The sequence below is a fragment of the Petromyzon marinus genome, unplaced genomic scaffold (genome assembly GCF_048934315.1).
Source record: "Petromyzon marinus isolate PM22_M1 ecotype Great Lakes invasive population unplaced genomic scaffold, UKy_Petmar_22M1.pri1.0 PM_G_Scaffold_49, whole genome shotgun sequence".
Classification (NCBI taxonomy): Eukaryota; Metazoa; Chordata; class Hyperoartia; order Petromyzontiformes; family Petromyzontidae; genus Petromyzon; species Petromyzon marinus.
The window spans coordinates 366,867-378,460 of NW_027423001.1; positions in this window are offsets into that span (position 1 = coordinate 366,867).

Sequence of the window (11,594 nt, forward strand, 5' to 3'; positions counted from 1 at the left end):
ATCCCTGCAGTCACGAAAGCTTTAAATCGATAAATTGTGAGACTTGTGTAGACCTTGGCAGTCGAGCTTGGGTGAAGTCCAGTAAAGTGAATGATGGGAGTTGACAGGGTAGGCTGAGTAAAAGTTGTCAATAGGTAACTTGAGACTGCACGTGTGGCATAGACTCTGACCCTAGGATTCAACACACAACACGCTCGTATTTTTGTTCAGAAAAACAAAATATGCATTAAATTTTGATTTAAAGCTTTCGTGACTGCAGGGATTCATATTCTTGGTTCTTTCGGTAAAGTCACCACGTAGAAGGGAAACAATAAAATGATAAAAATATAAAACAATACAATTCTCACGACGTTTCGACTGCAACACAAGAAGCAATCATCATCAGGTGTGAAAACCACAGCAAGAACAATTTGAAATTTTCTTGCTGTGGTTTTCACACCTGATGATGATTGCTTGTGTTGCAGTCTAAACGTCGTGATACATTTTATTGTTTTTTATTATTTTATTGTTTCCCTTCTACGTGGTGACTTTATCGAAAGAACCAAGAATAAAAATACGCATTGTAAATAATTTCTGTCAATTTTGAGTCAAAGTCTAGGCCCCAGCCAAAGTGTAATGACAAGCTGCCACAGGGCATAACGTCACGAGGTATGATGATGCAGTGCGGTTGGTTCACGACGTTTCCCCCATCGCTGCTGTTTGCTCATTGTGGGAGGTCGTTATGGTACCGATGACATCCGACAGTGCCACAATTTCTGCACTCACAGACAAGGACATCAAAAGACACAGAACCAGAGCCACGCGTACAAACATAGAACACAACAACAACAACCGCCATTCGCCACTAAGTGGCATTGATGTCACCACGGCGCTTGTGCCAGGCTATGTGCACGTTGAGGCCACGTGACGTGAAACCACAAAGGACATCCATAGACGCACACGGTCACACATTTGCACACTGCACGTTTGATGTCACGCCAAAAAAAAATGTTATTTCTAACATTGTTTGTACTGAAAAACTGTATAATACATACACATTGAATGTATTGTCAAAAAGTGTCACTCATTGGAGAGTTAACCTGTATTATGGACATTTCTTTACTGATGAAAAACTTCTCCTTTGAAAAGGCGTTCATTACAAATTGACAGTTTTTTTGCAGCTGTTAAGACATTGTGCATATGTGGGATAAATAAATCTACGTCCTTTGTGTGCCAAACCATCCCCCCCCCCTTGGCTAGAAATAATTTTCACGCCTTAAGATGTCGAGACATGCACGGACAGGGTAGAGGGCGACGCGGTGCGTGTCTCAGCATCTGTCAGCATCTCTCAGGATCGATGCACGGTCAGGGTAGAGGGCGACGCGGTGCGTGTCTCAGCATCTGTCAGCGTCTCTCAGGATCGATGCACAGACAGGGTAGAGGGCGACGCGGTGCGTGTCTCAGCATCTTCCAGCGTCTCTCATGATTGATGCACGGACAGGGTAGAGGGACGACGCGGTACGTGTCTCAGCATCTGTCAGCATCTCTCAGGATCGCTCCGCACCGCCCTGGAGTCGGGAAACACCAAACTTGGGAACGGGTGGCACTGCCCATTGTTTAACAAAAAATCTTTAATTTTACGACTGAAGTGAAAAGGATTGTACGTAAACAATCGCCAGGGGCAGCCGGGGCTGCCGTTCGGGGCCCTGGATTTTGAGTGGTCCACAAAACATCTCCTGCTTTATACCGGTTAACAATTCTGTTGCGCGAGCAGGTCAGCGGTGGCCAATGCGTGGATCGTGATTCATGGGTGGATCGCAAAATATTTTTTGTTTGTGGATCTCGGGATAAGTCGGCACGTTACGCTGTCATAAGCAGATGGAAATTGTCGTGATGGCTGATGGCCCATAAAAAAGTCCCCAAGAATTCACGCTTTAAAACAGCATAACGTCTATCAATATATGGTGCAAGTACTTGGTATGCCCATGCATGTTCAGTATATTACCGTACAGGGTTAAATCCATCGAGGTAATTGTCGGCCATGGCTGTCCCGCTTGATGCCCACCTCCAAGCCGATGGATCGTGCCATTGCTCGCTAGACTTGACCCCAATCATCAACCCGTAACTGCCTCCCGAACGAGCCAGAATCCAGAACCGGCCGTGGCCGCTGCTGACAGACCGTCGCCTTCAGCGCCCTCCTAGCGGCTAGCTTCTAGCGTCGACAAAAAACCGGCACAGCGACGACCGGCCTCTCCGCTGCTGCCTTTCACGCTCCTTGGCATAGCGACGTGCTGCTGAAGTCTGTTCCACTGTGAAGCTGACCGACGCGATGTTTCCTACGTGCGGAGGGAAAAACCGGAGGAGCCGGAGGAAAAATCCACGCAACCACGCGGGGAGAGAGGCCTGCAAAACTCCAAATACGCAGGCCTCGGGATCGCACCGCGAGCTGCATAACGGGCGAGGTGTGGTTAACACCCCGGCCACTGCGGCGTGCACACGGCCTGACGCACGTGCCGCTGGACAGTTCCCGCGCGCGCGAAGCCTCCGCGGCGAGCGCGGCCACGAGCGAGCGCGGAGCTGTGGGGGGACCAGGCGGCGTCCAGCGCAGCCTGACCGCCGCACCGCAGGGTGGGCACGGGGGGACGTCGTGGTCCACCCTCCCACAGCCGCACGCTCCCGTCGGAGGAGCCGCTCGGGAAGATTCCCGGCTCGAAGGGAGGCCGCGGCACGCGGTAGACTGGGCCCTGTGCCGCACGGACGTCGGGTGGCGATTTAGCCGACCGCGCCTCCGGTTAGCGCGGTTGGCTACGTACGGTGCTAAAGAAGTTCAACGTGCGTGCGTACAAGTTTGTCTCCGTCAACGCACGTTTTTAAGCCACGTCTAACGTGACAAATGGTTATTTTAGGTTGACAGGTTTACTTTATTACACACCCGGGGGGAAACCCCTGTTGAGACCACAGCTGGTGATAATGCAGGCAAGTTCAGACACGAACGCACAGTCGCAAATCACAAATTCCCACGAAAGTCCGCGAGCTCTGCCCGAGTAATTTTCGGCGTCATCATTTCACGTGGGCCGCATGGCCCACTTCGCCAACGGCGGGGGGCTCCAGCCACTCTGAGCGGGGCCCGACCCTCGGAAAGCCTCGTGGCTTCACGGCAAAGATGCGCGTTTGCTAACGGCGTCTGTCGGTTATGCGACTCACGGATCCGCGTTTTTCAACGTTCAAAAAAGTGAATGCGGAAAAATCTCGAAAGCGACGTAAAAAAACGAAATTTTGATTTAAAGCTTTCGTACTGCAGTAATTCATATTCTTAGCTCTTTCGGTAAAGTCACGCTGAAGGGAAACAATAAAATAATAAAATATACATAAAACAATAAAAATTCTCACGACGTTTCGACCATAACACAAACGACACACGTGATGACGACCGTTTGTGTTATGGTCGAAACATCGTGAGAATTTTTTATTGTTTTATATATATTATATATTTTATTGTTTCCCTTCAACGTGACTTTACCGAAAGAGCTAAAAAAACGAAAGCTTTGGGGGGGGGGGGGCGGGGGTAACACCGGCTAACCCCAAACATGCATTGAACCTTCAATTCTGATCACTTCTCCGCCGTGATGGCGAGGAGGGGGGCGGAAGGGAGGGGTCGAGCCAGTGGCCCGGGGGAGAAACCTGAGCTGGGCTTGGCCTTCTCAGGAACGGATCTGCACGGCGTGGGTCTGATTGCTTCAGGCCCGGTAGAAATTCAGCTCGTCATTTTATTGTTACTACTACTGCTGCACTTGTGTTCACCGAGTGCCGTGTGACTTGCATAGGAAGATCCTGCCAAGTTGTAATAATAAGAGGGTTTTTCCCCTTTTTTCTGGCAACAAAACTGAAACCTTTTTACAAGGATTCATGTCACTGCATTAACCACAATACCTGCAGTCAAAATGCAAACAAAAACACACTATAATAATATATGATGCATTGTCCTTGAAACTGATTGGTCCACACCAAGTGACGGCTTTCTTTTTGAGCCTCGACCCAATTGGTGCTCGACCAGATGACGCCAGAAGACGTCACACAGCTCAAAGACAATGCCGCTATCAAAGTAATGAGGGCTCGGGGTGAGCATCTACATCATTAGACCTCCTTTGCCAAGTTCTTGCCGTAGGGGGCGATGATCGCTGCGTCTATTCCGACAGAGTGATTTGCGGGGCCATGACGCCAATGGGACACAATGGCCTCCTCTTGCGAATGATGTCGCGGGATTTGACCGTGACATGGTGTAACCGATGGCGCGTAGTAATAATACGTCCACAGTAATATAACCAGGGTGGCCCCCGCTGGATTTGAACCGCGAACCTCTGCACCGAGCGGCGAGCGTGTTACCGCTGGGCCATGGCACCACCCAGAACGACATCGGTGTTTCGCTTGCAATGTGACACACAGCAGTCGTGACGCGCACCCTCTGCCTCGACTGTTTCTGATGTGGTGGCAAAGGGCGCAGTCGCGGCGTAGAGAATAGCACACGATGAGCACGGAGGACGATGACCATTGTGACGTCGCACCATAAAATACGATGTCGGATAGCAAAAAAATGCGCACCGTGATGTCACTGACGATTACTTTTCCGCGAAACTAAAATTAATGGGTAAATAGATCAAATATCTTGAAGCGCTTTACATCTCTTCTAGATTTGAAGCTTTCGTGACCGCAAGGATCCACACTCTTTGGTTCTATTCGGTAAAGTCACGTAGGTGACTTACATCGTGAGCCAATGGATATTTCGGATAACAAAAAAAAAGTTGAAATGCGCAACGAGGGAAAGAGCGTTGGAACGTGAGAGATGGCAGCGGACGCAGCAAATGGTGGCCGTGCGCAGCCTGGCGCGTGGCGTTGTGGGGGCGTACGCCTCACCTGGTGAGCGGGGCCGCTGCGCAGGTGCTGCTCGCTGCAAGAGCACGTGCACCTGTGGACGGAGCCCTCCTCCGTGCCCGGGCCAGGTGCACGTCGCCGTCCTTGCACGTGCGCTCATGAGTGCGAGCGCACGCAGAGATGAACGCGCGCAGGTGAGCGCGTCCGTGCGTACACACAGACGCGCAGGTGAGCGTGTACACGCGTACACGCAGACGCTTCAATGTGCGGGCCGCTCGCTTGCCTCGCTTGGATTCGTCGACGGTAGGGCTCGTCAACGAAATGTCCGGTCGCATAACCGGCATGAGGAGGAGAGTGATGGTGAGGCGCGGTGGCCTCAGTGGTGATGATGACCACTGGATGTTAACTGCCTCGCCTCGTACACAAGCGGTCGCGGGTTGGACCCCAACCCTGACGACGCCTGCTGCTGCTGCTGTATGCTTGGAGTTTGCGGTGTCTCTCTCTCTCTCCCTGTGGTCGCGTGGATTTTTCTCCGGGTCCTCTGGTTTTTCCCTCCGTATTTAGGATCAACGTCACCGCGCGTTTAAGAGTATTTGGCTGCTATAAATTTCCACACTCAGTGGGCCTTACGTGGTAAACAAAAAACAAATTTAAATAGTAGTTTAATAGTTTAGTTATTGAACTGGATTCAATTAGGCATGCGTACTCTGAGGATGGAAGTCGACGCAGGTTCCACGAGCCAGCCTCCAAATGAGCGCCTCATCCTCATCCTTACGTTCCCTGCTTCAGCCTCGTCAGATCTGACGCGCGTGTGTGTGTGCGTGTTAGACATTAGGTTTTACTGCGCGTTACAACACAACTGAAAAGACCGTTGCTCAACTGACGGCGATAATTCCACACGCGCACACGCCGCACGATACCGCCGTGTGTGTGTGTGTCCGCGTCTCACCCTGGCAGTCAAGGCCTCTGCGGACGGCCTAGCGGGTGACACGACCGTCAGCTGAGATGGATGCGAGGGTCTCCCCACGGTCCTCCTCCCCACCTCCTCCTTGCTCGAGCCTCACCCCCTGCACCTGCACCATTGCACACATGTGTTTGCCTGACTCGCTGAGAGAAGGCATCCAAATGCACACGTGAGTTCAGCCTCATGGAATCAAGCAACGTTTCTTTAAAGAGATTTGAAGCGTTCGTGACTGCAGGGATCCATACTCTTTGGTTCTATTCGGTAAAGTTACGTGGGTAAAAAAATAAAGCAATAAAAATCACGACGTTTCGGCCACAACACAAGTGGCCTTCATCAGGTGAAGGGACCGGACTGTCCAGAGGACCTGATGAAGGCCGCTTGTGTTTTGGCCGAAACGTCGTGATTTTTTTATTGTTTTATTTTTTTACCTACGTGACTTTACCGAATGGAACCAAAGAACGTTTCTATTTGTTCACAGTTTGGGTCTTGCTCCCTCAGTATTGCCACGGTGGAGAGATGTTAACCCCCTCGCCTGGTATGTCAAAGGTCGTGGGTTCGATCCCAATCCTGATGCACTACACATAATTGGAATTTCCATGTTTTCCCCGTGGTCGCGTGAAATTCTCACCAGGACCTCCGGTTTTCCCCTCCGCATTTGGAAACACGCGTTTAGAGTATTTGGCTGCGATAAACTCCCACCTTAGAAGCCACTTTGTCGAGCTGTATGTGTGGCCAGGTTGCTTCAGTAAAAGAGCTACGTAGCTCAGTGGGACTCACCCGGTAAAATAAACAATAGTTTAGTTTAGCGTTCTTCCCGTGTGCTATTGGCAGCAATGCCTTGAGACACAGGATGTTAGAGCAGTGCACCCCATGTGTCATGGAATAGTTGCAGAATTTATATTTTTACAGGACTTTTACCAAAGAAACCTTCGTGTGCCCTTTTTACCTTTACACAGTAGGGGGCGCACTTTCTATGCATTGCAATGGGATTGTTGCATGGCAGTCAAACCGAAGATTTACATTCGTAAGAGCTGCAATCTTGATAAATCGAGTGCAAAACCGAAATAAACTGCGTGGTTTTTTTTTTTTGTCAACGAGGTCTCCTGCTACTCGATCGGAAGCACGTATTTAGATCGGGGAAGATTTTACTCACCACAATCGTGCCATCATCAGGGCATTCACCTTGAACATGAACATTCGCCCTGTTTGCGATTCGAGGTTGCGATTGCACTCAACACATTTTTTTTAAGCCTCTGAATGTCGCGCCTCTAGTGGCAGCAGGGGTCACGTGACCAACTGACATACAACGAATGTGATTTATAGAAAAAATCGATTTTCACACACACACGTTAATGGATGAATCGTTTACACCCCCAGTAATATGTTGATGCATTCAGGAAAACCTCCTTGAGTCTCAAGAATATGTTCAAGAGCCAGGCCGTGCATTGGGATGTGATGCCATTCACACGTTCAGCAATTCGCATGAGAAGTAATCCTTGAAGTCTCAGTTGGCGCCAGTGGTGTATGTGGAGTTTACAGTGGCTGCATAATTTACAAGAACTAATAACATGCAGTATGTAACCATGATAATAATTTTCAGCCGTTTGTAAATTCCCTGATGGATGAAAGCCTCCCCATGGCGTGTTCGATTAGCGCGGTTGGCTACGTACGGTGCGAATAGAAGTTCATCACACGTACGTACAGTTCTGGGGGTGTGTTTGACCATACTTCACCACAATGGTCAGTAAGGGCTGGTAAAGGCAGAGGACCAGTTAGCCGTGGCAGCGAATCCGAGTCTGGTCACCGGGTAAAAAATTCAGTACGTCAACCAGTGCCCCACCGCTCCACCACGGCGTATGTATGAGTGAAAAAGCAATTGCTTCTTACGTGCAGAATTCAAAACAATAATGACATCCACAGTCCTATTCCACTGTTACAGTTTGTTAGGAAAGAAAAACTGAAATCGTGCTGAGGCATTAAGCTGCCAACAACTACGCCTGCCATTCGCCACTGCGCAGCGGTGATGTCACCACGACGCTTGTGCCAAGCTACGTGCACTTTAAGGCCACGTTAAGCAACCGGGCATTGTGGCGCATCCCTGTGGTTTTGAAGCACGGTTGGTGGATCGCAGATTTGTTAAATGCCCAAATCTGCCTGACTGCAAGGTGGCCAAAAGAAAGCTGTGCAGCAAATTGGCTTCTTGAATCGATCTGCGTGCCACTTAAGAGTGAAATCCCATCATCCGCTCGAGTTTTTTTTTCTCTGGGTTACTCCGTCTCCCTCCCGCACGCAGAGCAGTGCCTTTAACAACACGTAATTATATTCTTGGTTCTTTCGGTAAAGTCACGAGGACAGCCCTGTCCTGTCACGAGGACAACGCTCTCCTCATGACAGCACGGTCCCTTCACCTGATGAAGGCCACTTGTGTTGTGGCCGAAACGTCGTGATTTTTTGTTGTTGTTTTATTTTTTTACCTACGTGACTTTACCGAATAGAACCAAAGAGTTTGGCAGGGCTTTCCTGAAAAAGTATTCGCGCCCAAGTTACACGCTCCTGGGTAAACAAGCGTCAAGTTAAAGTAACTACGTAGGTATTGAGATCCGTAAGACACTCAAGCTGCCTTGCGCCCCACAATGCGCTGTGTGCTCTTTGTCACGACGAGTGCAGCAGACACATCGCAGGGAAGCCTTCATTCAGCTGCGGATTCAATGTGGCGGACAGATGGCAGTGCCACGTGACACGTTTTGCGATGACGGTTTTTTCGCAAAGTCACTTTTACTCGTTGATTCGCTTTTATCTTGCGCCTTTTTAAAACTTGTTTCGGTCTCGGTGCGAATAGAGATTGCGCAATAGTTATTCAACCACAGTTCGCTCAGCCTGTGCCCGCCGTAATGCTGCAAACACGTGCTGACAGTTACACGGAAAGTAACAGAAGGGGCAAATTAACTACGGAAGTTGATTACATAATAGAATCGCCACGTCATATACCCATGAAAACGTGTTACACAGCATTAATTTCACGGATAATAGAATGTTTGCTTGCTTCATTAACCATTGGGTTTGTTATTTCATAAACGTTTCGTCAGGAAATGCGATGTTTTAGAACAAAATATACGCGCAAAGATAATCACCGAATGACTACCGTCATGAAAACGGAACTTATATTGTCGCGATACATCGCAGCATCGCCAGGTCACGGCGACTCTAGGTTTGACCAAATGAGCAGCTCGTCACTTGCGTGCCTTTCACGTTAATTGCCCTGTGGCCCGGAGCTCCAGTGTTTAGTTTGGCAATGGCCACCCTGCTCACTGCTCTGATTGCGTGTCTATTGGAGAATGTGTCCGTGCCTACGTACACACGGCTGTGGCTTATGGCCAACATCGGTGAGGAACGCCTGAAGTGGTCCTAGGCCTCCCCTGGGGTCTACTCGGCCTTGAGCGCGGTGCCTTGGCCGTCCTTTGTGTCGGCATCGGCACTGGGAAGACAAAGGCGGCCGTGGTCTTGGTTCCACTCCTCCCTCATGCGCAGTGCTGGCCTCTGTAGGTGCTGGCTCACAGCACTTGGCCCCGACAGGCTGCTAAAGACCTTATAAGGGGGGGGGGGGGTCTTTGTGCGTCATTCTACAATTATAAGTCTAATCTGCCCGAGTCAACTGATGTTGCAACTTATTACTTTACTTATATATTTATGTGCATGTAATTTTTGTTCCATTTCTCATGTGGAAGTAAATTTCTCTCCGATTTTTAAAAATTTCTTTCCAAGCTGTAGTTTATTTTTTTTATTTTAGCTTTTGTTTATTTTCGTGACGCAGACTGTGTCCTGGTCTCGTGATTTCTCATTTGGTTAAATGCTTGTGCGTGTGTGTGCATGTACGCACAAGCGTGTGTATGTGCGCACTGCGCGTGCCATGCATGTACGTGCGTATGCACGCACGCACAAGCGTGTGTATGTGCGCACTGCGCGTGCCATGCATGTGTGCGTGCGTGCGTGTGCACACGCACACGTGTGCACACGTGCGTGCGGCGCTGGCCACAACACCACCCCCGTGCGCCGTGCCCACCTTCATTGCCGTTTTCCAGCAAGCGCTTGCCTTAACACTCCGTGTAGCATACATGGGGAATATTCGTCTTTGCGTGCTCCTCCAGGGTCTGTTCAGCAATGCTGGTGTTCTGCTCAAGCCCAGCGGCCTCCTGGCTCTGCAAGGGGTACGTCCGCTACCGAGCGTGACCGAGCGCTAACGGATTTGCTGTTTTTGTTGCAGAGGTCCATCGTTTAAACCACTCCCTCCCCCTCCCCTCCTACACGCAGCCACCCTGGTTAATACTGCGGGTGTATAGACCATAGATGTGCACCGCCTGCTTCACAGTGGAAGGCAAAGATCCCGTGACGTCGTTCTAAACAAGAGTAGGGCCGCGTGCTCGCCGCACGCTGCAAATCAGAGAATCGCCGGCAAATTGCTCAAATCGGGATGACGCGTGGCGGGCACTGGTCCACTGGCAGACTTCTGCCGCAGGTCACCCGTGCAGACGAGACTCATCCTGATCGCTTGGTGTTCTCAGCAGGTTCATAAAAATGACGCTTGCCAACAGCGGTTTTCACTCCTCACGCAGCAGCCTTAGTTCTCACCGGGTTAAACAAGAGCAGAGGCGCTCACGGCTGTTTGAACTCCTCCTCACGCAGCCTTACGCAAGTGAACGGGATCGTCTTCCCGCAGAGCAACGCGGATCTTGACGCCGTCTTGCGCGAGAGGTGAGCTCAGCATTCCCTCGCCGATTCTGCTCGCGGTTCGGCAAAGCTTTCGTTCATCCAGCAGAGCCATCAACATCGTGACCAACGCCACGGCTGGTGGGTTCAGAGCTTCTGGGTACCGGGGGTTGTAGTTGAGGAGTGTCACACGGTGGTTGTTGTTGTTGTTGTTTGACCATACCTCACCATGCTGGTGGGTGATTGATAAGGGAGCACATTGTCTCGCCTCTGGCCAAGTACGCGACCGGTATGGGTGCTGATATCCACTGTCTACCGTCTGTGGTCTTCCAAGGCTCTTGGCCACGCCTAGGCTGTACTCCATTGAATATTTTATTAAATATTTTAATGTATGCATGCAGAATGGACCTTGTTGAAATAACGGGGTTAAAATTGTACTCCACGATTGGCGGGTGGACTGATGGCACGGCGGTCGACGTACTGCGGTTTAGAACCGTCAACCCGAGTTCCATTCCAGGCCATGGCTAACATCGGTGGCAAGTGATATCAGAACCGGTCCTGGGCCTCACTCCGTCAATCCCGCACTGGCCAGTAGTGTGGTGAAGATGGGCAAACAACCATAATACACATACTGTGGCAATGGCTTCGTCTAGCAGTGGCTTTAAATTACTATAGTTATTGAATAAAATATATGAATGTCAAACGTTCCACCGCATCGTGATTAGCAGCCTCGTTTGCTGAAGTCTATAGGCGTTTCCCACAGTTAACCGATCCATGCGAGTGATGTGTTTGGAGGCGGTAGCGATGTGCTTGGTGGTTGCCCCATGGGGTCCTTCTAGCTGGTCATGGCGCTTGTGTTCAGAGCTAGCTCCACGCGGGCCACATCGCTGGCGGGGTGGGTGGATGGGCGTTGATGGCAGGTGAGGATTGCTAGCCCCTGTGGTTGTCGTGCCAGGAACCCGGAGTGGGGACTGCAGGATGTCAGCATGCTCCAGCAGCTGGCGCTCGCCAATGGCTTGCGTCTCCAGAGGATGGCGAGTCCGAGTTCAGCTACTCACCCACCCCTTGCACCTTGGGC